General features: G+C 51.8%; 2 long non-coding RNA genes and 1 other non-coding gene across 3 annotated transcripts; all 3 read right to left on the bottom strand.

Annotated features, from left to right (window-relative positions):
- Window positions 1-1,924: 1,924 nt before the first annotated feature.
- Window positions 1,925-5,343, bottom strand: LOC102486339 (uncharacterized). The gene is made up of 3 exons (XR_001370789.2): window positions 5,021-5,343; window positions 4,818-4,893; window positions 1,925-2,087 (listed from the first exon to the last, which is right to left on the bottom strand). It is a non-coding gene; the product is annotated as an uncharacterized LOC102486339 (long non-coding RNA).
- A 1,707-nt stretch (window positions 5,344-7,050) lies between these two features.
- On the bottom strand, window positions 7,051-24,617 carry LOC102485914 (uncharacterized). Its single transcript, XR_003550361.1, has 4 exons — window positions 24,093-24,617; window positions 12,009-12,195; window positions 10,774-11,362; window positions 7,051-7,822 (listed from the first exon to the last, which is right to left on the bottom strand). It is a non-coding gene; the product is annotated as an uncharacterized LOC102485914 (long non-coding RNA).
- MIR365B (microRNA mir-365b) lies at window positions 12,207-12,267 on the bottom strand. The gene has a single exon (NR_129386.1). It is a non-coding gene; the product is annotated as a microRNA mir-365b (primary transcript).
- Window positions 24,618-24,850: the final 233 nt, after the last annotated feature.

The following is a 24,850-nucleotide window of genomic DNA, read 5'->3' as shown; positions in this document are numbered from 1 at the left end:
AAATGTTGTTTCTTGGCTTTTAATCTTTTTTTAAGAATTATTTTATTTAACGTTATTTATTTATTTATTTGCTTTAATTTAACCAGAGAAGGACAGAGTGAGAGAGAGAGAGAAGAAAAGTGAGAAAGCAAGCCGCCAGGTCCAGGACTTGAACTGTGGTCAGCCCTGTGGGAGTCCAGCGCCCTTAACCACCACACCACCTGCGGACCACTTGGCTTTTAATCTTTTGAGTCAACTTGCAAAGCTGTAAAAACTGATTGTGAAGCACGAGATAATGTGTATGTCAATAACACACACAATGTAAAAAATGTTGGCTGATGAAGGTGGAGTGTGAAGCAGCAGAGGAAATGGTCAGGACATCCATGTTCTTATCCTGAAAGGGTGGGGGAGACAAAAAATACCAAAAGTTGTAAGAAACAGACATTTAAATATAGGCGGTGAACATACGCTAAATGTACTACAAATTTCAAAGTTGAGAAGGAGGTGAGGACTGGCAGTGGGCTAAATGCTCACGTACTTGCAGAAGTCAATGAATATTGGTCTAGTGTTACAAATCGAGAAATTGAGACTGGGCATGGTGGTGTGTACCTGAAATCCCAACTAGCAGAGAGGCTGAGACAAGAAAGTCACAAGTTTGAGCCACACACACGCACACACACACACACACACACACCCAGGGGCAACACATTAAGTCTGTCAAAACAAGAAATGAAAGAAGGAGGGAAGAAAGGAGAGAGGGCTGGCCCCTTAGTTTAATGGCTAAGGGAGCTGGATTCCACATGGCTGACTGTAGTTTGACTCCCAACCCCAGTGGCTTGAAAAACACTCTGGGCGTGTGTGCACACATGCCCAACATCCCAACGGGATGTAGAAATGGAGAAGGAATTGCAGCATGACTGCACCCTACCAGGGATGCTTTCTCCCTCCCTCTCTCCATCTCTCTCTGGTGAGTACACATGCCCTCTGACAAAAAAAGAGAGAACAAAAATGAGAGAGAGAGAGAGAGAGAGAGAGAGAGAGAGAGAGGAGCCAGCTTATGGCATGGTGATTAAGTCGGCTGAATCGCACAGGACTAACTGCATGGTTCAAGTCCCAGAGTCAGTGGCTTCAGAAACATGCTGGGTGCCCGTGCATGTGTACCCAAAATCCCAAAATGAGAAATGGAGAAGGGATTACATCATGGCCGTCCCCCATGAGAGGTGCTTTCTCGTTCCCTCTCTTTCTGTCTCTCCAGCAGGACACATGTCCTCTGGCAAAAAATTGTAAAAAGGTGGTGAGTGGGAATTTACTGCCTTGTGTTCTCAACTGACTGATCTAGGACCTCATTCTCACAGGTTCAGTCACATGCCCCTGGGAGATCTGGAGTCGGAATCTTACAGCTCATGACCCAAGGGGAAAATTCAGATTATTCCAGGGATGGACTCTGACAGGATCCCACATCCAGCTAGTGGACCCATCTGGAGTCTCTGGACTGTGACTGGCCTCACCAGGATCATGTGACCACCTGGCTGCCAGGAAGCATAAAGTCCTCCAGGACTAGACAGAATGACACAGGAGCTACAATTAGAAGGGAAAGGGGGTGCCAGATGCCCATGGCACTGCAACTCTACCACGGGGCAGTTGCTTGGTGCAAGGTGTGGGAGATGCAGAGATGACTAACACGGAGCCGACCCTGGGAGCTGGGATGGGAGCTGCAGAAAAGGGTATCAGGGCCTGTTATCCAAGGGCGAATACGGGAGGAGCGATAAGGCTGTTCACATGAGGTTCTGGGAGCAACAGACACCAACTGTTAGCTACGATGAGAGGATTGACCAGTTCTGAGGTCAACCCCACCCACCCACCCAGGGTCCCTCCTAAAGTGCAAGGATAGGTTGAGTCCTCTCTCTGCTCAGGGAAATGCCTTCGCTTCTCAGAGCCTAATTCTCCATCAGTAGGGTGGGAAAGTGATTCTGAGGTGGCAGGTGCATTGGGTAGGGAAGCAGAGTGCAGAGGCTGGCAGAGTGGACACTTGCCTCTCAGGGTCCTGGGCCGCCAGCTTTTCCATGATGACTTGCAAGACAGAGAAGCTGCATTCATTTCAATGTAGCCTACAACCAAAAGAGGCTCCTCAGTTATTTCATTATCTGGTCTGTAGGAGAAATGTACCCAAATGCCTACGCTAGCCTAATTGGGTCAGATTTGTCAATATGTAGACCCATTAGAACAGAAGTTCCCCGAAGGCAGGCAAATCCTCGTTCACTTTCGCATCTCTCCCTGATAAGCAGAATGGATATCTTTTTTTTCCTGGTTGCCAGAGGGCATGTGTGCTTATCACAGAGAAAAAACACACATGGAGCAATGTCCCGCTGCACTCCCATTTTCTCCATTTATTCATCCTGTCAAAATCTGGGGCACACATGCACATGTGCCCTGCATGTTTTTCAAGTAGCCAGGGCTAGGATTTGAACCGCAGTTGGCAACGTGGGATCTGGTTCCCTATGCACTGTGCTTAACCACTGTGCTACTGGACCAGGCCCATAGTTGAATATATGAAAGGATAAAGGGATGAATAAGGCCCGAGAAACCAGGTAGGGCCTGTAAAACTGTGAAAGCGAGAAATGAGTTCCAGCCAAGACAACTCTCAGCAGTCACTCCGGGGGGTCCAGAGGTCAGCCACTGACAAACGGGGCAAATGTGTACCCTGGCATGGCGACTGGGAGGCGGGACACGCTGGAGTCAATGGACAATGGGCCTGCTTCCTTTGTCCACTCAACAGATGTTTATTAATTACCTACGTGTGCCAGAAACCAGGCGCCTGGGGTGTATCCGCAGCAAACAGACTGCCCAGGGGGCCGAAACATGGGCACCATGTGTGGGGAGCAGCTGTGGTTGCACGGGCGGGGAATCTGGCCTCTGCATCCCCATCTTCCTGGTAATGTGTTTACAATCATGCTAATTGCATTAACAGAAGTGATCATTTACAAATAACCTATTGTATTAGTCAGGAGCATTTCCGCTTTAAAACTCAACTCAAACTGGCTTAATAAAACAGAAAACGTTGGCTGATGTACTGATTCCTAAAAAGTACGAGGGTTTAACCAGCTCCTGGCATGGCTGGATCCAGGAGCTACAGGGGCAACAGCAGAAACCTGCATTCTGCCCATCTCCTGGCTCTGCTTTCCTCTTCAGCCTCATGTACTCAGCTGGGACTGAGGTGAGCATGGAGGATGGGAGGTTTCCTGAAGAGAGAGCTATCATTGGAAGAGGTGATGATGAACAGGCAGCCTCCACAGGAGCCCCTACAACCAAGCACCAGCACGCGGTAGACTCCCCATGGTCCAAGCAGCGAGACCATTCTTGACCCCATTTTACAGATGGGGAAACTGAGGCTCGTCACCTTGCTAGTGTCACATACCTAGTACACTGAGGATCAGGGAGTGTGGATTCTTTTTTTTTTTTTGGAGAGATTTTCACTGTAGGGCGCGTGTGCTCGCCAGACAGACAGAGACATAGAGACAGAAAGCGAGAAATCACCCCCCAGGGGGGATGGTCATGCCGCAATCCCTTCTCCGCCATTCTCCTCTCGGGATCTTGGGCATGCACGCACACGCGCCCGGCGTGAGTTTTAAGCCACTGGGTCCGGGACACGAACCGCGGTAGACTACGTGGGAGTCCAGCAACATAGCCATTACGCTAACTGCTGGTTCCCAGGGAGTGTGGATTCTTTTGTACTACAGAAATTAGTGGGGAGGCAACAGCCTTGGAAGTACAGAGGGTCAGGGAGGATTTGACTGGTTAGACCTAGTGAATGGGGGAAAGAGGGATAGGGAAATGGTCTTGGATGAATTTGGCACCATCTCTGTCCCCCTACACACTCCCCCATCCCACTGGCATTTAAAGCACAGATATCATTCATTTTTGTCCGCAGACATCTCTCCTCTTCTTCGACATTGATGGAAGCGGTATGGTGCAAATCCAGGAGTCAGACTAGGTCTGCAGACTGACTCCCCTAGAAAAGCCTTTGGCAAGGGACAGGTGCCGATTCTCTCCTTTGGAGGTATTTACTGTAGACTCCTAGGGCCACAAGAATGAGGAACAGAGAAGTGAGGCAGGGGACAGGTGATGCAGGATGACAGGTAACCACACTGCCCCTGCTTCACACAAACTAAGCCATGGCTGGGGGAGGAAACGGGGGGCAGAAGGGGCATCCTCCCCGCACAGACTGCTCAAAGTTCACCCCAGAGGACATCCCGTGCTCACGTCCTCCCTGCCAGGGTTGCTCTCTCCGGCCCTTTGGCAGTCATCTGGGAGCCAGGTCCTGGGGGACTACACTCCGGAGAAGCAGGGGGCTGGCTTCAGCTCTCAAACTGTGGAGTCCTTCAGGGCCTGAGGACAAAGCCAGGAATCTGGCAGACAGGGGGAGCTGAGAGGAGCTAGAGAAGCACGCAAGACAGGGGTGATGCACCCACAGTCCAGCTCTGTGGCTTAACTTCATGCCTAAGTTTCCCTTGCAGTAAATTGGGGATAGCAGTGTCTTGCTCTAGGGTTATTGAGAGGGTATGAGATAAAGTATATGAAATATCTGGGCCAGTGTCTGGTCTCTAGGAAGTAAACTGGACTGGCCTTCCGTTCATTCACCCTGAGAATACTTGGGGGGGGGGTACTGGAGGGTGATGTCATGGCTAAGGTGCATTAGCCAGGACTCTTCCAGGTGCAAGCCGGCTCCAGTGAGGAAAAGGAAGTACTGGCTCACAGTCTATCTGGCTTCAGCAGTTCGGGTGACTCTGGGTCCCAAGGGAGGTGACTCTGGGTCCCAAGGGAGGTGACTCTGCACTCACAGCATGGAAGAAACATTCTCCTTGACTTCCAAGGGCTGGTCTGGAAAGAAACCAAGAGGGAGATGTGGCGGAAGACCTGGGAAACAGAGTAACTAGGGTTACCAACTTGCTATCCTCTAGACGTTAGAAGCCCACAACTCATTAGGCTGTCAAACCCGAACAACAAGGGGGTGAGCTTTGGTTCTTGGCTGGAATGACTTTACCTCCAGGTCTTTTCCAGGTTTGCTCGTAAGTACTGCAGTCAGCTCCGACGGGAGTTCTGGATGTGTTTAGAGGAATCTATTTAGGGAAATCGAATCTGGCTTCACCAACACAGGCTATTCAGTAAATACTACCTTTCAGGCTTCAGAATCCAGAAGGCGAAAGGAATCTTGGTCTGGGGGTGGGGTGGGGTGACACGGTGAGGATCAAGGTTACTGCTCATCTGGACAGTCCTTCCCAGCAATGGTGTTCGTAGGGACCAGGACCCCATGAGCTACTTCCCAGGCAGTCGTAGGCCCCCTTTATGAAAGAATACCCCAACACCCATGTTTCATTTATTCACTTTTATGTTTGCCAGAAGGTGTGTGTACTCACTAGGGACAGAGAGAGAGGGAGATAGCAACCCCCGATGGGACGTGGTCATGTCACAATCCCCTCTCCATTTCTCCATGTTGTCAGGGTTTGGGGAACATGTGTCTGGTGTGTTTTTCAAGCTAACAGGGTGAAGACCTAAACACGTGCTCAGCCACGTGGGATCCGGTTGCCTGAATTAACCACTAGGCTATGGGACGAGCCCACCCATGCTCTAGAGCTTCAGCTCCCTAATGACCCCCAGCTGTGCTTGCTGGGCCAGCCCTAGGATCAGCAGACCTGTGACTAAAGCTGTCCTACCTCCCTGAACCTCAATCTCCTCAACTGTAAAATGAGACTGAGGTCTAGGTATAAAAATCAAAACACACACCCACACACAGACTGATTTGTGAGTGTTCAAAAGAGCTTTATTCATAATAGCCAGTACCTGGAAACGGCTCAAACAGTCCACTGATACATGGCTAAAGAAACTGTGGTACGTCCATACAATGGAAAGCTACCCAGCAGTACAGGAGAATGGACAACTGCACGTAACATGGACGGATGTCAAAAACATGCTGAGTAAAGGAAACCAGACACGATTTAATCCCCTTTACACAGAATTCTAAAAGGACAAAGTGAACCTCTAGAAAAGAAACTAATGGTTGGCTAGGTCAGGGGGGACTTACCATAAAAGGGAATGAGGCAACTTTTGGGGGAAGATAAAAATGTCTTACCAAAAAAAAAAAAGGATTCTACATCTTGATTGTGGTGGTAGTTACAGTTACAGAGGTGTACATAGTTCATCATACTTATGAATTACACATTTAAAATGAAATTTCATTTGATATAAAGTATACCTTACTGAAGTTTTTATTTTTTTGTTTTGTTTTTGTTTGGGAGATATTTTGCTATAGGGCGCATGTGCTCACTGGAGAGACAGAGAGATAGTTGTGGAGAAGGGGGGGGTTCTCCCAAGAGGGGAATGCCATGCTGCAGTCTCTTCTCTATTCTCTTGGGATTTCAGACACACACACACACACACACACACACACACACACACACACATCTGGTGTTGAGTTTCAAGTTGCCGGGTCTGAGACTTGAACTATAGTTGGCCACGTGTGAGACTACTGACTTAACCACTATGTCACCTACTGGTCCCTGAAGCTGATTTTTAAAAATACAACTAAAGGGTTGGCTCCACGGCCTAGTGGTTAAGGGAATCGGATCCCACATGAACAATTGTGTGGTGAATCCCAAGTCTGATGGCTTGAAAAACACACCAGGTATGTGTGTGCTCCCAATCCCATCAGGAAGGAGAAAGGATTGTGGTGTGAACATGCCCCATCAGAGGGGTCTTTCTCCCTTTCTCGCTCTCTGATAAGTGCACGCACCCTCTGGGATTATTTTTTTTTTCAATTAAGAAAAAAATGTAACGAATGAAAAACACTGCCTGGATTAGGACCTTGTCTATGATAGGAAGCCAACTAGAGCTGGTTTTAGACAAGAGGAAGCACTTTAGGCACAGCTGGATCCAGGGCCTTCCTGATGTATGGCTCTCACACTGTGCCCTCTTACTTTAATTCCCTTGTTGTTGGCTCCATTCCCGAATGGAGAACAGGGTGGCCACCAGTGGTTCCAAGCTTACATCCTATCACCCATGGAAAGAGAATGTCTTTTCTAGAGCTGCTGCAGAAGTCCCAAGGGGGAGTCCACATCCATGCCTATATCACATGCCTATGCCTAAGCCACGGGGTAGTGTTGGCTCTACCGGAACCCCAGCGATACCGGTGACCTCCTGAAGGAAGTAGCAGCAGCAGAATAAAGAGCCATGGAAAGCAAGAGATGACCACCACGTCTCCACATACCCAGGGGTCACAGTATTGCCCTTTCCTACCTCCAGAAGACTCCGTAGTGGCCATCGGGGTGACCTCAAGGCTCATTCCAACCCAAAGTCTGCCTTCCTGTGATGTTACTAGGCACAGGCAGAGCACTGATTGCTTCCCTGCCAGTCAGGCCAAACAGAGAGACCTCCTGCCTGTGCCTGGCCGTGCAGCCCAAAGCAGCGGGCAGGGTGGGAGGAGTTCTGCAGCAGTTCCTCTGGCCCAGGCCCAGTGGGGTGCCTTGGAGCCAATGGTGGCATGGGGACTTGTAAGACAAACTCCCCAGTGGGGAAGCATGCCTCCATGAGCACTGAATCCCAGCAGCCAGACCAGAGAGGAACCCAGGACAAAGGTGAGGGGATAGCTTTCCCAGTTCAGAGACATCATCTCAAAAGGGTTCATCGGGGCAGGACGGCCACAGAGCAATGCTGGGAATGACCATCTGGTAGGATCAGGATGGGAGGCACCATCCACCATGCTGGAACCGTCCTGAGCTCCGCGGTGCAACTGCCACTCACTGGGTGTCTTCTCGTGCCAGGCAGCCAGAGCGCTCTGCTGAGTGTACTCCTAGGAGGGAAGGGAAAGGGAGCGATGGCCTCAAGCCTGTATTTGGAGTAAGCCTAGAAAGTAGACACATTCCCCAGGGCACAATTACATCCTCAAACAAATGAGGCAGCAGGCTCAGAGAGGAAGGGGTTTTATCCAAGGTTCCTCAGCCAAACGACTACTCCTGATCAGACTCCTGGGCCGTGGCTTGCCCCATCCCAGTTCCAGGAGCTCAGACTTTTCTAGCAGCCAGGTCACTAGCTGAACTGCTAGTTGAGCTGAGGTTATTTCTGACCCAGGTAAGCTAAGGCACTTTAGAGCTTTGGGAACCTAGGCAAGAAAGGCCTAAGCTGATACCGTGTCCACAGCCCCACGGCCCAGTGAGGCACCGGCTGAGTCTGCTTCTGCACGCTCGGGCTTTCTGGGAAGCAGGTTTAATGACTGTCATTGCCGACACTATGCACTCCTGCAGCAGAGGGCTGGGCGGGAAGGAGGGAGTGAGCGGCAGAGAAGGGAGGGGGCCAGTGATGCCAAGCATGGGAAGGTGTGGCCAAGCACTCAGGACACTCCCTTCCAAAGGAAGCTCAAGGGCCTGGCCCAGAGCCACATGGCTCCAGGAAAGCGGTGTTCTCTCCAGGCTCCCATCTCTGCAGGCCCTGTCTGCCATAGGCTGGCCCTCTGGCTCTCCAGACCCACTGCTTCCTGGAGCTGACAATAGGGCCATTGGCCATCATCGGCTCTCCTGGCACTGTGCCCAGCCAGCTCTCTGGCCTGGCTTCTCAAGTTGACCTCTGCAGGACAGAAGGGGAGGCAGGGCCAATGCTCTAGAGCCCTAAGCATAGCCTAGCGGGGCTCCTGACCCTGAGGGCACAGACAAGCCAGTCCCATGCAGGGCTGGGCACCGTCCTAGGTGCCTCTGTCCAAGCAAGGAGCAGGGAACCAGCAGGTAGAGGCAGAGGCTGTCCCCAAAGGCAGGTGACCTGGACCAAGCCCAAAAGCTCCTCAGCTATAAACCGGGGCTAATCCCAGCCCTACCTAGAGCCGGCACTACTGACAGTACCGTAGCCAGAGCAGGCGTCTGTGGATCCAGGTTGGCAGGGTGCTCATTTACACCTGGAACTAAGGGATTACCCACCTGCCGGGCACAGGTACATCCTATGAGTGGTGGGCACTCCACCCACCTGCCTGGGAATACCATGTTTAATTATTATTGTTAAAGCATTATAATATGCTTCCTACATTACCAATGTGAATTATTACTACTAACAACTATTTTTGCTGAAATAGCACTAATGGTGGTGGAGGAGGGTCATCAGAAGTCACAGGTTTAAATCCTTGCTCAGTCATATCCCAGCTCTGTCCTCAGTAAGTCCCTGATCTCCTTAGCCTCTGTTTTCTGCCTGCACAGTGAGGACCAGACAAGTCTAAGCAGCAGGAGAAACAATGAAGTGAAAGTCTGCCAGCTGCAAATGGTCACGGCCCCTGGTCTGCTCCGGCTGAAGGAAATCTCTCCCATCTCTACCTTGTGGGCGCAGAGCCCAACGGTTTGCCTCTGGCTGCTGAACAGAGCCACCTGAGGAACGGAGGGGCAAGCAGCCAAACAGCAAACAAAACAGAGATATCATCCCCAGGCTCCCTCCACCAGCAACCCGGTCTTAGGTGGGGCCCGGGAGCTGGTAACTTCTAAATGGTCCCCCTAAGTGATCCTTCTGTGCAACCAAGGGTAAGAGGCTATGGGCCCCTAGTCAGAGACTAGCCAGGACACAGCCCGCATTTCCAGGACCCCTGTGCCAACTTCACCACCGTTTGAAGAGTCACTGCTGTGGCTGAAACACCCTCCAAGATCTCTAAGCTTCCTGGCCAGAAGTCAGTGGGAGCCCACGGCACAATCCACTTGGTGAGCACAGGGTCATCGCTTAAATGGTCATGAGCATGCGCCTTTTAACCGCCCCAGTCCTGCCGAGTGGGGTACATGGGTACATGGAAAAAGGAAGGAAGGAAGGAGAAATGTCGTCAGGAGGCAGCCTCTCTAGGTAGGGGTATTTATAAGCCTCTTCCCTTAGTATTTCTCAAATGGTTCACGGGAGAAGGAATTCTTTTACAACTGGGAAAACAAAAGCCATCAGTTTTTATTTTTCACATACTGCCTTTTAAAAAAGTTGATGTGCTGCCTTTTGCAAATATTTTGGTGTGAAGAATGAGGAGCGAGGCCAGCAGGCGGCACAGCGGTTAAGGTGCTCGACTCCGACTTTGTCAACCAGTTTGAGACTCGGACCCCAGGGCTTGAAAATCATGCTGGGCACACGTGTGTGTGTGTGTGTGTGTGTGTCCCCAAAATCCCAAGAGAAGGGATTGCAGCATAGCCATAACCCTGAGGCGGGGAGAGGGATTTCTCACTTTCTCTTTCTGAATCTGTCTCTCTCCTTCCCAGTAAGCAAATACACCCTATGACAAAAGTTAATAAATAAATAAAAGTGCAACAGCCCCAGTCCCAGCCTTGGTGGCACAGGGCAATGTGCTGAACTGCAATGCTGGAGGCCACATGGTCCCCTGCAGGTCCAGACCCTCAGCCACCTGGAACATGTCAGCACGCAAGAGCACCAAAGTTCCTGAGGAGCTGGAGGACAGGGGAAGGGAATCATGGTGTGACAAGAGCCTGCCAAGGGTGTCTGTCTTACTCACTCGTGCTCTCTCACACACATGCTCTCTATCATGAATAAAATAAAAATAAACAAGAAGGAAAAAGAAAAAGAATGAGGAACACATGCAGGAACAAGGAGGCTGCGGGGAAGGGGTACAAACGGCAGCGCGAAGGGCCTCAGAGGCAGGGGCAGTGGGAATGCTAGCAAAGCCCACCGGGGCAGCTGGGACGTGCCCTCTCACCCCTGTGCACTGGAAGTTGTGAGACTTCACGAGAATGCTGGTCATCTTGTACCAAGAAGGGACAGACACGGTTTGTGTTTGAACTTTACCTGGAAGTTGTTCCTTCCTCTGGACAGAAGAAGGCGGGGGCTCTTGAGCAAATTCAGTCACTTAGAAACAGTCTCTGGGGGCCCTGCCTGGCGGCACAGTTGATGGTAAGCTGGGGCCTCATGGCCATCTGCAGGTTCGGATCCCAGGGTCAGCTTGAAAACATGCTTGTGTGCCCAGAATCCTGATGAGCGGGAGGGCGGGGGAAAGAGGATTGCAGCACGACAAGGCCGTCAAGGTGCTTCTCTCATGCACACAAGCCCTCTGTCATGAAGAACATGAATAAACTTAAATACATAAACAAATCATCTCTGGGAGAGCTGTATAGAAGCACAGCAGAGGCAGGATGGGTCAGAGTCCAGGGAGCAGGGGCTGGCCAGCCGGGAAGGAGGGCCATGGCAGACAGGGTCTCGTGAGTACCAAGCACACAGCCATGTTCTCGGGTGATGAGAGCTTTCCACCTGGCAGCCGGGGATCTTAGAAACGCCTCCAAGATGAACGCCCCCGCTGACTCCTGAGGTTGATGAGAAGGACGGGCCAGCTGGAGCAGGAAGCGTCCTCGCTGCTCGTGCACCTGGGTCTGCCCTGCCTCTGTTGGAGAGCATGGGTCCATTGCTTTGGGATTTGGAGACATTCTTGTGGAGTGTTGTTGGGCAAGGTGCATGCCACAAATTGGTCCCCATTTTAAAAGACCCTTCTCCTTCTTGACAATTGTCCCAGGAACCCTGAAACTACACTTCCCCCCAAAGTAAGAACTTGGCTCAGTAAAAATACCGGTGGGGGGGGGGGTAGAGTGAGTTTTGGGGATGAGAACCTGCTAAAAATAAAGGAGACCCAGAAAGTAAAACAGGGATAAAGAACATCCAGATAAGAAAGAGCAAGCTCCAGAGTCCAGCAGAGAGGAAAAGGCCCCAATGCACTGCAACCCTCTTCCCCAAACGGTCGCTGGAGCTGAGAGAGCAGACCCTGAGGCTACTATCTACGGCTTAAAGAATAATGCAAGTGCCTGCCCAGGTACTCCTGCCCCACCTTCTCAGGAAAGAGGGCACCCAGCCCAGCCCAACACTGTCACCTTCAACATAAGTGACCCCAGGATGATGGCCTCGGGCACTGTGTGCACAGCTGAGCTCTCCTGAGCCTTCACCACAGCACACCACGGAGACTGCACACTCTCCTGGGCTCCAACCTGCACAGGAAAGTCTCAAAGCCCAGCCCTCCCAACCCTCACCCAACCTACCCAACAGAGGAAGTTGTAAAAATGCATGCAAATCAGTGTACAGGCCAGACGAAACTGTTTAAATAATCAGCAAGTCCCCATTCACTCTCATTTGGAGAGTAGTTTCAACTTGACCTCGGAAAAGTCCTCCCATCCCAGAGAGGCCAGGTCGGCAAAGGTTGAGTTGGTGGCCGCTACCCGATGCACACTGCAAGAACAATAAGGATTTTTAGGGGCATTATGACTGAGTCAGGAAACACAGCTGCCCCTGAAAGTCCCTCATTTTTCTTGCTGTCCTTGAACACTCTCCAGGTGAGTGTCGTCCGACTGGCCCAGGTGAGAGGAGGTAGAGATGGTGTCCCCTCACATCACCCCAGACTATCTCCTACCCACTGCCCATGGCGACTCTGTGGTGGGAGGGATGACTGCAGGGTCGCCATGGCACGATTCTCCCCCATGCCTGGCCTGACCGGTAGCCGGCCTCACTGCCCTCCCATGCATACCTGGGAATGACTACCTTGGTACTTCCCTAAGCCAGCTTAGGAGCTGGTACCTTCTGCCCACAGGGGGGTGAGGACTACAACACTGGTGAACCCCAAGGGTTGAGGGCAGCCTGCAAGAACCAGGGAGTGAGGTAAGCACTGGGGAGGGTGGTATGGCCCTCGTCTTCACAGCTGGGTGCAGACACAAGCTGGAGAGCCTGAGCTCCACAAGACCAGCTGGTGGTGCCAGGTTTGTGGGGCTTCCCCAGCCCTCACGACTGGGCCTCTACTGAGGCTGGGCCTGGTTCAGGTAATGCTGGAAAAATAACAGGAGTGTCAGGAAGACCAACACAGGCCAGAAAACCTAGAGGAGGACCTGCTTCCACTCTCCAGCTCCTTTTAAAGAATGAAGCAGAAGTGGGACCTGCAGTTGGCATAATGATGACTTGGTGACTTCTTTTCTCACTCTGCCTTTCTCTCTGAGTGCACATGGCCTATAGCAAATTAAATAATAATTAATAAATAAGAACATCATTTTAAAAATCTGGAAAAATGGGACCAGCAGTTGGCGTAATGGCTATGTCACTGGACTCCTATGTAGTCGACCACGGTTCGAGTCCTGGACCTAGTGGTTTAAACTCATGCCGGGTGCATGTATGTGTATGCCCAAGATCCCAAGAAGAGAATGGAGGAGAAGGGATTGTGGTGTGGCCATTCCCTGGGGGGGGGAGGGGTGATTTCTCGCTTTCTGTCTCTCTGTCTTTCTGGTGAGTGCACACACCCTATAGCAAAAACCTCTCCAAAAAAAAAAAGGCAAAGCAAAGAACGAAGCAGAAGCATGCAATTCCTAGAACTCAGGTTCCTCTTCTCTCCAGCAGTTGTGGTCTTGGCTACCCTGTCTGTAAATGGGCCTGGAAGGAGCTGTGCACCCACTGTCAGAACACCTGGAGCAGGGGCTGCCGCCTGAACTCAGACCTCAGTCCTGCCCCCGGTCATTAGCAGAGAGGCAACAGCTGCCCGTCCACTCCCAACATTCCACAAAAACAGCCTGTAACAGGCAACACGGGCAAGAGCAAAGCCTTCTGCAAGGTCTCAAGCAGTTTTCGGGGTCAATGAACTGACAGGCTCCGCTTTAAGTACCGGCTGAAAGGAACTGGGGACAGTCAGAGAGTGACTGGCAAACAGAAAAGGATGGGCCCAGCTGGTGGATCAGCTCACAGAGTACTGAGCCCGCGGGTTCAAATCCCTAGGTCAGCCTGAAAACACGCCTGGGTGCCCAAGACCCTGACATTTCGGAAGGCTGGGAGGAGGGGATAGTGACATGACGAAACCCTGCTGAGGGTGTTTTCTCTCTCTCTCATGTGTAGGCACACTCATTATAAAACATATTTTTAATAGAAAAAAAAAAGGAGGGAAGGAGCTAGCAATTGATTACTATGGGAGGATAGAAACAAGAGCTCACAGAATCAGTCTTATTTAGGAGCCTTCTTAATGGGAAGATTCCTCTCTTTTCGGGCCTAGGCAAGCCACCAGGGCAACAGATGGTCAACTCCCATCATAAGGGCCTAGACCCCCAACAGGCCACACTCTGAAGACCCTGGGCCTATCTGATCCTGGGAAATGTAATCTTCTGAACCTACAGGCATGGAATGCCACCCGTAACAGGAAACTTGTCCCCACATGCCAGGCCACTCCATCCAGGGCCCAGCACAGCTGAGACCTGTCTAGCTGGTCACTGGCAACCTGCCCTACCGATCCTGGCCCTGTCCCCACTCCTGGTCCTGCTGTCTGTGCAGGACACTCGGCCTCTCAGAACACAGGTGGCCCCTCCCGTGGTGAAACACAGGACAGGCGGGCCTGGTGCCACTCTCTGCTTCTTCACTATCTGACCCTGCTTTGCTTCCTAGCCTCAGCTTCCAAGTCTGTAAACAGGAATAATAAGCCCAATGTTGCAGGGTGATGCAAGCACCAAGAGAAAGGCATGCGAAGCGTGTGGCAGGCTCCTAACGCAAGTGTACTCCCCTTGAACCTCACACCCCAAGGGCAAGGGAGAGGGACCGGGACAGGGTGTGGGGGCATGTGCCTTGCTGCACCCTGAGCATGAACGTGAGCCTTCTCCCCTGGAGCCATGTTCTAGGCTCCTTCCTCATTCAGACTGAGAGGCCGTATGGAGCCTGGTGCCCCAGCTCCCCAGCCCGGGCTCAGCCCTCCCAATCTGCTGTTCGCCTCTCCTGGAACTTCTGCCCTAAGACCGTCATGTTATCTGCCAGCTAAAGGAAATTCGAGCAGTCCCCACACACGAGGACCCGAGTCACCTGAACCACACATGACCACATCAGGCTTTGCCTGCTAAGAAGCAAGTCCCAGCCCCCGTGGCTTGTGCAGCCTTGTGTGAGCGGGTCCCCCTGCAGGCCGTGGAGTAAGAGGACGAGACCCGGCTCACCTGTATTAGCCACAACCTTGGACAAGCGACGTAACCCCTCTGTGCTGGGTCTGCTCCTTCATGAACTCGGGGCAACAACACCCATTTTGTGGGGCTGGGGAAGGATGGAGTGAGTTCCTTCATGTCGGAGGCTTAGAACTGTGCCCGAAACACAGCGTTCAGTCAAGATGAACCATCGTACCACACCCTGCTTGGCTCACGCCTCGGCTTCCCTCCCCTCCCCAGGTTAGTCCCTTTTCTCCTGATCCCACTGTCCCATCACCCCTCACACTGTGTCACCTTGTGCTTTACTAGTGGTGCACCCCACCTGAGTACACCCTGGGACCGACCACCTGCATCACATCATGTGTACTTGCTAACTGCTGGTTTGGGGTCACCCAGGGAGCTACCAAGGGGCCTTGGAATCGCCGGTGCTCGCAGACTTCTGAGATTCTCAGGGATACCCAAGTTTGACAGCCACAGTTCTGGGCCATCTTATACCACGGCACAGACAGTGCTTGGCCCAGGAGCTCAAAAACGAGGAGGCGGGATCAAGACTACCCCCAGCTGTGGCCAGAGACCCTCCTCCCCAGCTGTGCTTGGTATGTGAAGATGACCTGTCAGGGCACGGCTTTGACAGCAGAGCTAATCCGTGACCACACACCAGTCACCCAGCCCTGAGTCCTCACTCTGAGCTGGGCCTGTGCTGGGCACATGAAATGACTGAAGGACGCCCTAGTCTCCTGGGGGCTGACAGGCCACCAGGACTTACTCAGGAGCTGCAGAGCAAGGAGGCTCCACTCTGAACAGTCCCTAAGAGCCCACAGCCCACAAAAGCATGATGGAAGGAAAAGAAAGGCCAAGCTATTACCCCTTGTTTGGAATTCGCTTTAGAAAGAGAAGTATGTACAGCCACACCCTGGCTGGAGAAGGTGACTGGGCAGAGAGCAACAGTACCAGAAAGTTGGGCGGGTAGGGGGTGAGGTTCCCTCCTATAGAGAAGCTGCTGGGCACAGACAGGGACTTTCCTGGGACCCTGAAGCCCCAAGCAGGGGCTTGCTGAGGTCTGACTCCAGAGTCTGGAGCGGCCAGGTCTGACTGGAGGCAGGGGGAAGACATCCCTGGGAAGGAGCTGGGTGAGAGGCAGGCCACAGGGGACTCCCAGCACAAGGAAGAGGGGAGTGAGCTCTGCAGGGTCCTACCCTCCTTTACCCACCCAGGCCGGTCTGCCCAGGCCAGCCCGCTGTGGAGGTGGGACCCAGGGCCCAGGCTGCGGTGAAGAGCCTTCTTGGCCTCACTGGCCCCACCCACCCTTGCTGGATGTTCCGGAGCTGGGGTGAACAAGCCAGAAGACCTGAAACGCATCCATCAGGAATGCTGGGTTTACGATAACCCATCTCCCTCTGCCAGAAATTCTTTTGCTAAGAACGCATCAGCTATGAAATGTTTGCTCTGAGCCCCTCAGCTCCCCCCACCACCCTGCAAATTCTCCTGAGACTGGGGCACTCCCCCTGCAACAGCCCTCCTGGGCTGCAGCTGATGGCCAGCATGCCGTGGGGCTTGGCTCAGCCCCCAGAACTCACCAGTAGGTGGAGGCCCGCGTGCCCCTGGCAAGGCTGGACCTGGGCCTGAGAGCACATACCCTCTACTGCTGCTATCAAGGCCAGGCCAGGGAGGCTGGTGCCTTCCTTTCATCCATGTTCCCAGACAGAGGAGCCAAAGCAAGGGGGTGGTGCTGGCATCAGAGCTACCACTTTTATCTCTTTCAAGGCGACTCCTCTGAGGGGCAGCAGACCAGGCAGGCAGCAGAGAGGCATTTATTCAGAGTCGGCACACTGTGGCTGAGGGCTGGCCAGGCCCCCCCACCAGTTTGCATGTGGCTATATCAGAGCACAGGTGCACTGGCTCCTCTACGTACTTGCTACGGCTGCTTTTGGGGAAAGGCCCTCAAAGCCCTTTTCTGTTGTTTTATGCAAGCTTGCTGACCGCTGCTTCCGGCCGGCATTTGCTTGGCCCCTCGTATGTACCAGGCGGTGGGACATGACAGTGAGCAACACCTGGGGCAGGGTCAGAAGGCCCTGTGCGGATGGCGTAGTCATGTCGCCTGCCTGGCAGAGGCACAGCTATTTGGGTATTGCCAAGATTTGGGTCCCCCTAAAATTCCTATGTTGAGATTTGGTTGTGAAGGTGTTAAGAGGAAATTGAATGCCTTCGTGGTGCTAAAAGGTGAGCGTTTGGGAGTGATGAAGTGGTCAGGGTGAGGCCCTCTGACTGTCTCTGAGGGCCTGGAAGAGGAAGGAAGGAGACCAGGAGGCACACACAGACGGACGGAGACAGACACGCACTCTTGTTCTCACATGATGAGAGACACAGTCTCACCCCGCCTTGGAACTGCAGCAACAGGAAAATCCCCACCGAGCATGGGCTCCAGACATTTGGACTTCCAAACTGTGAAGTGAATAAGCCCGTTCTCTGAAATTTCCCAGACTCTGGTATTTTTTGATATTGGCGACAACATGGGCAAGAACAGGCATCTCACGGAGCAGTCAGCTGGGCCCTCGGTCAGCCCCCAGGCGGCTCCTGCAGGAGAACAGGGCCTGGACAGGCAGGACCGTATGCCGCTGCCTCTAGGTCCAGAGCTGCTGTCACCTTTAGTGAGCGGATGCTACTACGGGGCCACCCTCTCTCACACCAAGCCTTCAGACCACGTGTTTCAGAGCTGTTCAGGCTTTAGAAAGGGCATGTGGTGCCACATCTTATGCAACACCCCAGCAGGGCACCACCCGTAATCAAACACATTAATGTCTCTGCAGTGGGACCCATGAATATGCACACTCCCCAGAATAAATAGAGACTAGCAGCATCTTCTCAAGTCAATAGGCCACTTTTCCAAGCACAACTAGTTATAAAACCGACTTTTGGTTTTCAGAGTTTTTTGGAGTTCAGAATTTTGGATAAAAGGGTTCTGGGCCTGCACCAACACGTTACAGAGTGCAAAAGCTGGGTCCTGACTACATTTCCTTGGCCTGGGTTGGACATCAGCCAACCCATGCCAGACTGTCCTCATTGTCCCCTGAACGTACAAAGAAAGACACATACGGTTAAATAAGCACTAAACGAACATATTTTGCCAGAACAGTTACTAACGTTACTGCTGACAAATACGGAAGAGTAGGCCAGCAGGTAGCATGGTGGTTGAGGTGGCTGGGTCCCACACAGCCAACTACATGGTTCAAATCTTGGACCAGGCAGCTGGAGAGGCACAATGGGCATGAACACGTGAGTGCTCGTGCCTAGAATCCTGGGAGGAGAATGGAGAAGAGAGTGCGGCATGGCCACCCCCCTGGTGGGGGTGCTTCCTCACTCCTCCCCACCCCTCACCCCTCCCATCTGCTGGTCTCTGGTGGGTGCACACACCCTATAGAAAAAATAAATAAATTATATATGTATATGTAGAATATATGTAGAATAGTAGTTAATGCCAGCCTTTTGCTGCTTGTTTTATTATCAGAAGCACAGAGAAGCCAACATAAATCATTTTTCCAACTCCATCTACTCAGGACAAGGAAAAGAAACTGTTTCCTGGTCCCTGTTGCTGCCTAACAGGCTGGTACATCTGGCTTTTTGAAGAGGTGAGTGGGTGGGAACTGAAACTTTGAAAAACCCATTCCTTTTCTCCCCTGTGTAATTCTTCAGGGCCTTCCTGTATTCAAAGTTCCATTTGGAAATCTAAAATAACACATCTCATCACAAATTCCTAACAGCTAATTAGAAAAATATACTAATTGGATAATCTGGTGTCAGATGTTCTTATTATACTCCTTTGGGGGAGAAAGGCAAAAAAATATATACATATATATCAAATTAATCGCACTTCCAGAAAGTGAAAAATATCCAGAAAACCTAAAGTATACAGTTCAAAAAAAAAAATCTTTAGCTAGTAGTGCTACTGCAGGACTACTTGAACACAATTACCTATACACAGAGGAACCATCCCCTATAAAACACACAGCTCTTCTGCATTAAAGAACACCTGGAAAGATAACTCAGTGATAACTCCTACCAGATGTTCTGGAATGAAATGGATTTCCCCCCCTTTCTAATGCAACATGGACTGAGCATTCTGAAATGCCATACCCTCTTTCTTAACGGAGTACTCCTACTCTACCAGAAATTTCCTCATAGCCTGAGATTTCTAAACCCCACGTTGGGAAAGAGATTTTCCATTTCAATCTGGTGATCTCTACAGAATTCTAGGAGGGATTTTATTCTGTGATGGGGAAATGCTTTCCGCTTGCTTGACAACTTGGTCTCGAGGGAAGAAAGTAAGGGTGCTCAGCAGTGATGCAGCAGTAATGCAACTGGTCTCACATGGGAAAGGTCCTGGGTATGTATCCTGGCACCTCCCTGAGCGTGCTGGGCTGCATGTGGGTGCCCACGATCCAGGAAGGCTGAGATTGAGTGTGGATCAGTGTGAAGACCCTAGGGGGGGTTACCTACCTGTCTCTCTCTTTCACAGAACAATAAATGTTAAAAACGACAAGAGGGAACAGCAGCGTGGGGAAGGGGTCTGCATGTGCGAGCACCCTAGGCAGGCCAACCCTCTTAATACCAAATGTGTGGAAGGAACGGCCAAAGTCGGTGGGACCTGGCACACACTGCCGAGGAACCAAAAGCTGCCGTGAGCTCCAGGACTATATTTAGTCCGAGCTGACTGGCCCTCACAGGGAGGGGAGGAGGAGGAGGCAGAGAAGTGCCACCTGTAAACACCAGCGCCTGCAGCCCTGCCACCTCGGGGAGACCAGCTAGGGTACGGCTCCTCATGAGAAGGACATAGGCATCCTCTCTGGCACTTTTCCCAACCCTCAGCAGGAGGCAGTCTACCCATCTGACAAACATCGTACGCCTGGGGAGAGGGACCCTGCTGGACACACACCGCCTGGACAGACACAGGACGGCACAGAGCACCAGGGTGGGCACAGCCACTAGCCAGTTGCACTGGCCTCACTTTCTGGATTTTCCTTGGATCACTTCTCACCCTGAACAGAGAAAAATGTCCTGTAAATGCCAAGAGAGAAAATCCTCAAAAATGTTCCTGGTCTTCCCCCCCCCTTCTGAAGACACTGTTCTTCTCTAGAGACCAGGTAACAGGCTCTGGTGAAAACCCAACTGCGTAACTTCGGTCCCCTGGGCTGCTGAGCTCTAATATGATTACACATCTAAATGCAATAAACGGAGCAAAGTGGTATTATTTTTCTGGGAAAAACCAACATCATAAAAGGGTCTTTATTGAATCAAAGGCCCGTGAACTGTTCTCTTGCCTAATTATGGCTCCCAAGTGAATGAGGCTGGGTTTCCAGGCAGGACGCCTCACAGTTCTCCAGCCCAAAGAGCAATGGGATATTTGTCATAACTTGTCTAATTACAACAAAGTCTACCAAAGGGCGACAGCAGCCCCTCCCCCATGCAAGCTCTGGAAAGGACTGGAGGGGGCGCTGGCTCTCAGGCTTCCTTCCATGTGAAGAGGCTGCCCCCTGCTCCGTCCTGGCCCCTACCCATTCAAAGTCAGGGTCCTGGGCTCTGCCCTTTCCCAACATCAAAGTGAAGTGACTTCCCAGCCTCCTGGTACTGCCTCCCAACCCTATCACCATCAGAAAGGGCTACTGTCAAAATGTGGTACATGTATGCATGTGTGTTTACGTGTATTTTTAGTTTGCTAGAGGGCACGTACATCTCTCTCCCGAGAGGGAGAGAGAGAGAGAATGAGAAATCACCTCCTTGAGAAATGCCAATGCTGCAATTCCTTTTCTTCCATTATCCTCATGGGATTTGGGGCATGCATGCACATGCGCCCAGCATGTTTTCCAAGCGGCTGGGTCCAAGAGTCGAACTGTGCGGCCGGCCATGTGGAAACCAGCCACCTTAATCTCTGTACCATATGCTGGCCCAAAATGTGGGCCATTCAGTAATTCGGCTAAGGTAGCTAGCGTGCACCCAGGTCTGAGCTAAGATGAGCACTTGCTATCATGAGATATAGAAGTTGGGGGGTGGGGGCGTGGGGAAGGTTCACTCTCCACAACAAAATACACAAGCTGGGATTAAGTGGTCTGGCTAACTTTTCCAAGATATACCATGATCTGGCCAGGCAAGCTGCAGACTAACACTTTGCTTATACTCAAGTCCTAGTTCAAAGTATGTTCAACAGCCTGCAAAGATCCAAAACCAAAGACCCAGCTTTCTTTTTAAAACGTGTTCCCTTGGGGGGCCAGCAGGTGGCATGGTGGTTAGGGTGCTGAACTCTTCGCATGACCAACCATAGTTTGAGTCCCAGACCTGGCGCCTTGCTTTCTCACTTTCTCTCTCTGTTTCTCTCTGGTGAGCCTATGTGCCCTATAGCAAATTAAAATAATAATAAGTAAAATTAAATAGATAATGATTTTTAAAAAGATGTGTTGCCCGGCTCCACTCCCACATTCTGCAACCTAAAACAAGAGAATAGCACCCTGACCTCCCTGCCCCAATTAACCCGCTCCTCACATAGGCTCAAGCACAGTGCCTGAATGATGCTACTCCTGGGAAAATCAGCAGCCACCGCGCTCCAGCTTCACACCCTGTCTCCCCGTTATACCAGGGATGTCTCCCTGAAGCAGCAGGAACCACCCCGCTCACACTACCCCAGCCCACACTGGCTTTCCTTCTAGTGTTTTCTCCCCGGATACGAAGCCAGCAAGCAGCCTGCCAGCCTCAGGTCACCCTTCCTTGACCTCACCAGGATGTGTTCATCAGCCCCACAGGCTCTGGGATGAACTATGCTGTCCCTGGGAACAGATGCCACGTACCACCCTTGCCATGTGCCTGGCATTTCACACAAGAACCTCATAGGGTCTTGACACTGCTATCCAACCCCAGCCTCCGCCGGTCTGGATTATGGGCACACGTGTACCTGGCGCAGTCAGGAGGGTCTCCAGACTTGACGTGGAAACCTTCCCATGTGGGACTACCTCGCAGAGAGTGTCACCTTTAACCTTGCACCACCATCAGGCCCCCACACAGGCATTCTTGTTCAGTCCTCACAACGCCCTGCGACGTGGACATACATTATCAGACACAGGGACACGGAGTCTTAGGAAGGCAATGCTGGCCAGCTGGTCTACAAGAGGACCAGGTATGACTCCTAAGCCAACACAACACCCTTCCCCTGATGCCGGTCTTAAGCGGAAAGCATTTCTCTCTTCAACTGGTCTCCTACAAAGCCAGCTGCTGTCGGCAATAAGCGGCAACTCAATTTAATTATTCACAGAAGGTCACGGAGGAGGACTACCCCGTAACAGATGTGAAGAGAAGACAGGAACATCGCTTCCATGTCTGTGTTGAAGACCAGAATGTAGGCCTCAGTCACCAAGAGGGAGAAGCCAGTATCTTCCCTTGAACCCCACGTCCCCCAAGGCAGAAATCCAGCAGGAGGAAGCGAGTTCCACAAGAATGAGCCATAAAATCTTCAGATGGATCCAACTAACCCAGCTGCACATCTCCGAATCCTTCCCGACCCTTCCGTCCCTCCAAGCCACAGCCCAGGTTCCAGCCCTGTGCCATCCTCTCCATCCCCCAGCTGGAACTTAGAAGGGCACTAAGGCCACCAGGGTGCCCTGCTGAGCCAGTCCCATTGCCCACTTGGCACTGCAGGGGGCTCTCAGGCCCAGAGCTGAGATTCAAATCAGGCCATGGTTCTTTCCACTTGGCACCTCTGTCCTCAGCTCTCGTGGGCGGCAAACACCAGGGGTCTGGCTCCAGGGCCATTGCTAAATTCCCAGACCTGCCGAAGGGAGGAGAGCAGGAGCATGCAGTGGGGAAGAAGTCACCTGCTCTGCACCAGCTCCGTGAGCGGTGTCTCCTGCTCAGGGCAGGAAGGGTTACGAAGGCCACAAGGGACTGAAAAGACTAAGGTCCATCTCCCCTTCCAATCTGAAATTTTACGGAAAGCCATCACTGAGCCAGAAATGAGCTGTAAGTCCCATGACCTGTATTTATTCTCCCATGACGACTGCTGTACAGCATTTTTTGGAAGAATAAATTATCTCTATCCCCCTCCCTCTCACCCCTTTCAATTCTGTCCCCAGCTTGACGGGTCCTCCCAGAGTAGGTCTGGCTTGCCCACTGGGTCAGTAAGTGAGCAAGCCTGAAGTAGCTGTGGCAATTCGAATACCTCTCCTGGGACCTCACAAGAAATGTGCTCAGTGTCAGGACCGGAGGAGTCATTGGCCCTTTCAGGGTGGATGCACTGCAGAGCAGATGTGCGAGGCAGCCACATCTGCAAGCCAGGGTTCCTTTAAGGACTCTGTGCTGGCTAACCCAGACTCATCCACCTCCTCTTCAGGCTGGCTGGCTCCTGACCTAGAAGGCTGCACCCAGAAGGCTGGGGGCCCACTCCAGGTGCACCAAAGGTCCACTGTGAGATTTTGGGAGAGTCCTTCTCCCAGAGTCCCAACCCCAGCTATAAAAGGGAGACCCGAAACACCCCTCTCCTCTGCTCTTAAAAGGGAGACCCGAAACACCCCTCTCCTCTGCTCTTAAAAGGGAGACCCGAAACACCCCTCTCCTCTGCTCTCAGAGCTAGGGCAAAAACCAGAGTAGGCAACAAAGATCCAAGCTCGTCTTACCCACAGATGTTACCCCCAGCCCTTGCGTGCCCAGTGCCTGGCACAGAGGCAGTGGCCAATAAAAACAGAGGACTGAGACTCAGACAGAGACACTCCCAGATACCACCCCCACCTTATGCTTACAAAGCTGCTACTTCCAGTGGGTTAAGTAACTTACCCAAGGCCATGTGCTAGCAAGCAGTTTGCCTTGGAACTAGGCAGACCCACAAGCCCGAGGTCTCGGTCACTGTACTCTTCTGAACCAACACATAAGCACGCAGATTCAAAATAAGAGAGCACGGGATGAAGGCTGCTGCTGGAGTCTACTGGTCCGTGCCAGGCACTGCACATACATTTTCCACAAGCCTCACACACACCTCATCTCGTGAAGAAGTCAGACACAGAGAAGTCGCTTGGCAAAAGGCACCGGACTGGCAAGTGGCAGCTGCGACTAGAACCTAAACACCTTCCTGGCCCTCAGGCTGGGCTGCTTTGAGAGAAAAACCCCTTCCTGAAAACCTAAATGATCCCTTCCTTCTGAGACAACCCTCTTTCAGGGACTTACCACAGATTAGAAGCTCTGCTCTTTTGTGTAAAAGAGCCAAGACTGGCCAAATATTTACCAGCCCGTGCAGAGAGCCACAAACTAGCCAGCAGCAGCCTGCTCAGTAGCCAGGGCCAAGCTGTCGCCAAAGTAGGGAACAGGATCCTCAATGTCAGGGAGGGCTCAAGACAGCTCAATTTTGGGTGAGGAGACACGGAAGGAGACCTGGGAAGCAGCTCGGAAGGCAGCAGAAGTTGAAACCCTGGAGGGGTTTCTAGGAGTCAGACCTTCAGAGTTGCTAGGACTTGAAGTGGTGATAAAAGGCCCAGCTTCTCCCAGAACTCCCTTTGTCATTCCGATCCTGCTGGACAAAAACTGATCTTTGACAGGTTGGGATTTAATGTTTCTTAGAGGAAAAAAATAGGCTAGAAGGGAGAGGTTAATTATTCACCAGGTTTCAATTTACTTAAGAGTTGAGGGAATGCAAGTTTCCTCCCAGTGGATGAACCCTGGAGTCCAGCTGGATTTCAGGAACCTTCATGGCTCTCCCTGGGGGTCTAGCTAAAATCCTCCCCTCTAATAGGTGTGTTTTTTCAATTTTAAAAAATTTTTTTTTATTTTAGAGATTTTTGCTACAGGGCTTGTGTGCTCACTGGAGATACAGAAAGAGAGAGAGAAAAAGTGAGAAATCACCCCTTAGGGGGATGGCCAGGCCACAATCCCTTCTCTATTCTCCTCTTGGGATTTTGGTCATGCACACACACATGTGCCCACTGTGT

This window comes from Tupaia chinensis, unplaced genomic scaffold (genome assembly GCF_000334495.1).
Source record: "Tupaia chinensis unplaced genomic scaffold, TupChi_1.0 Scaffold000407_1, whole genome shotgun sequence".
In the NCBI taxonomy this organism is placed as follows: domain Eukaryota; kingdom Metazoa; phylum Chordata; class Mammalia; order Scandentia; family Tupaiidae; genus Tupaia; species Tupaia belangeri.
The sequence above is the reverse complement of the archived record's forward strand: the minus strand, read 5'-3'. Positions and strand labels throughout refer to the sequence as shown.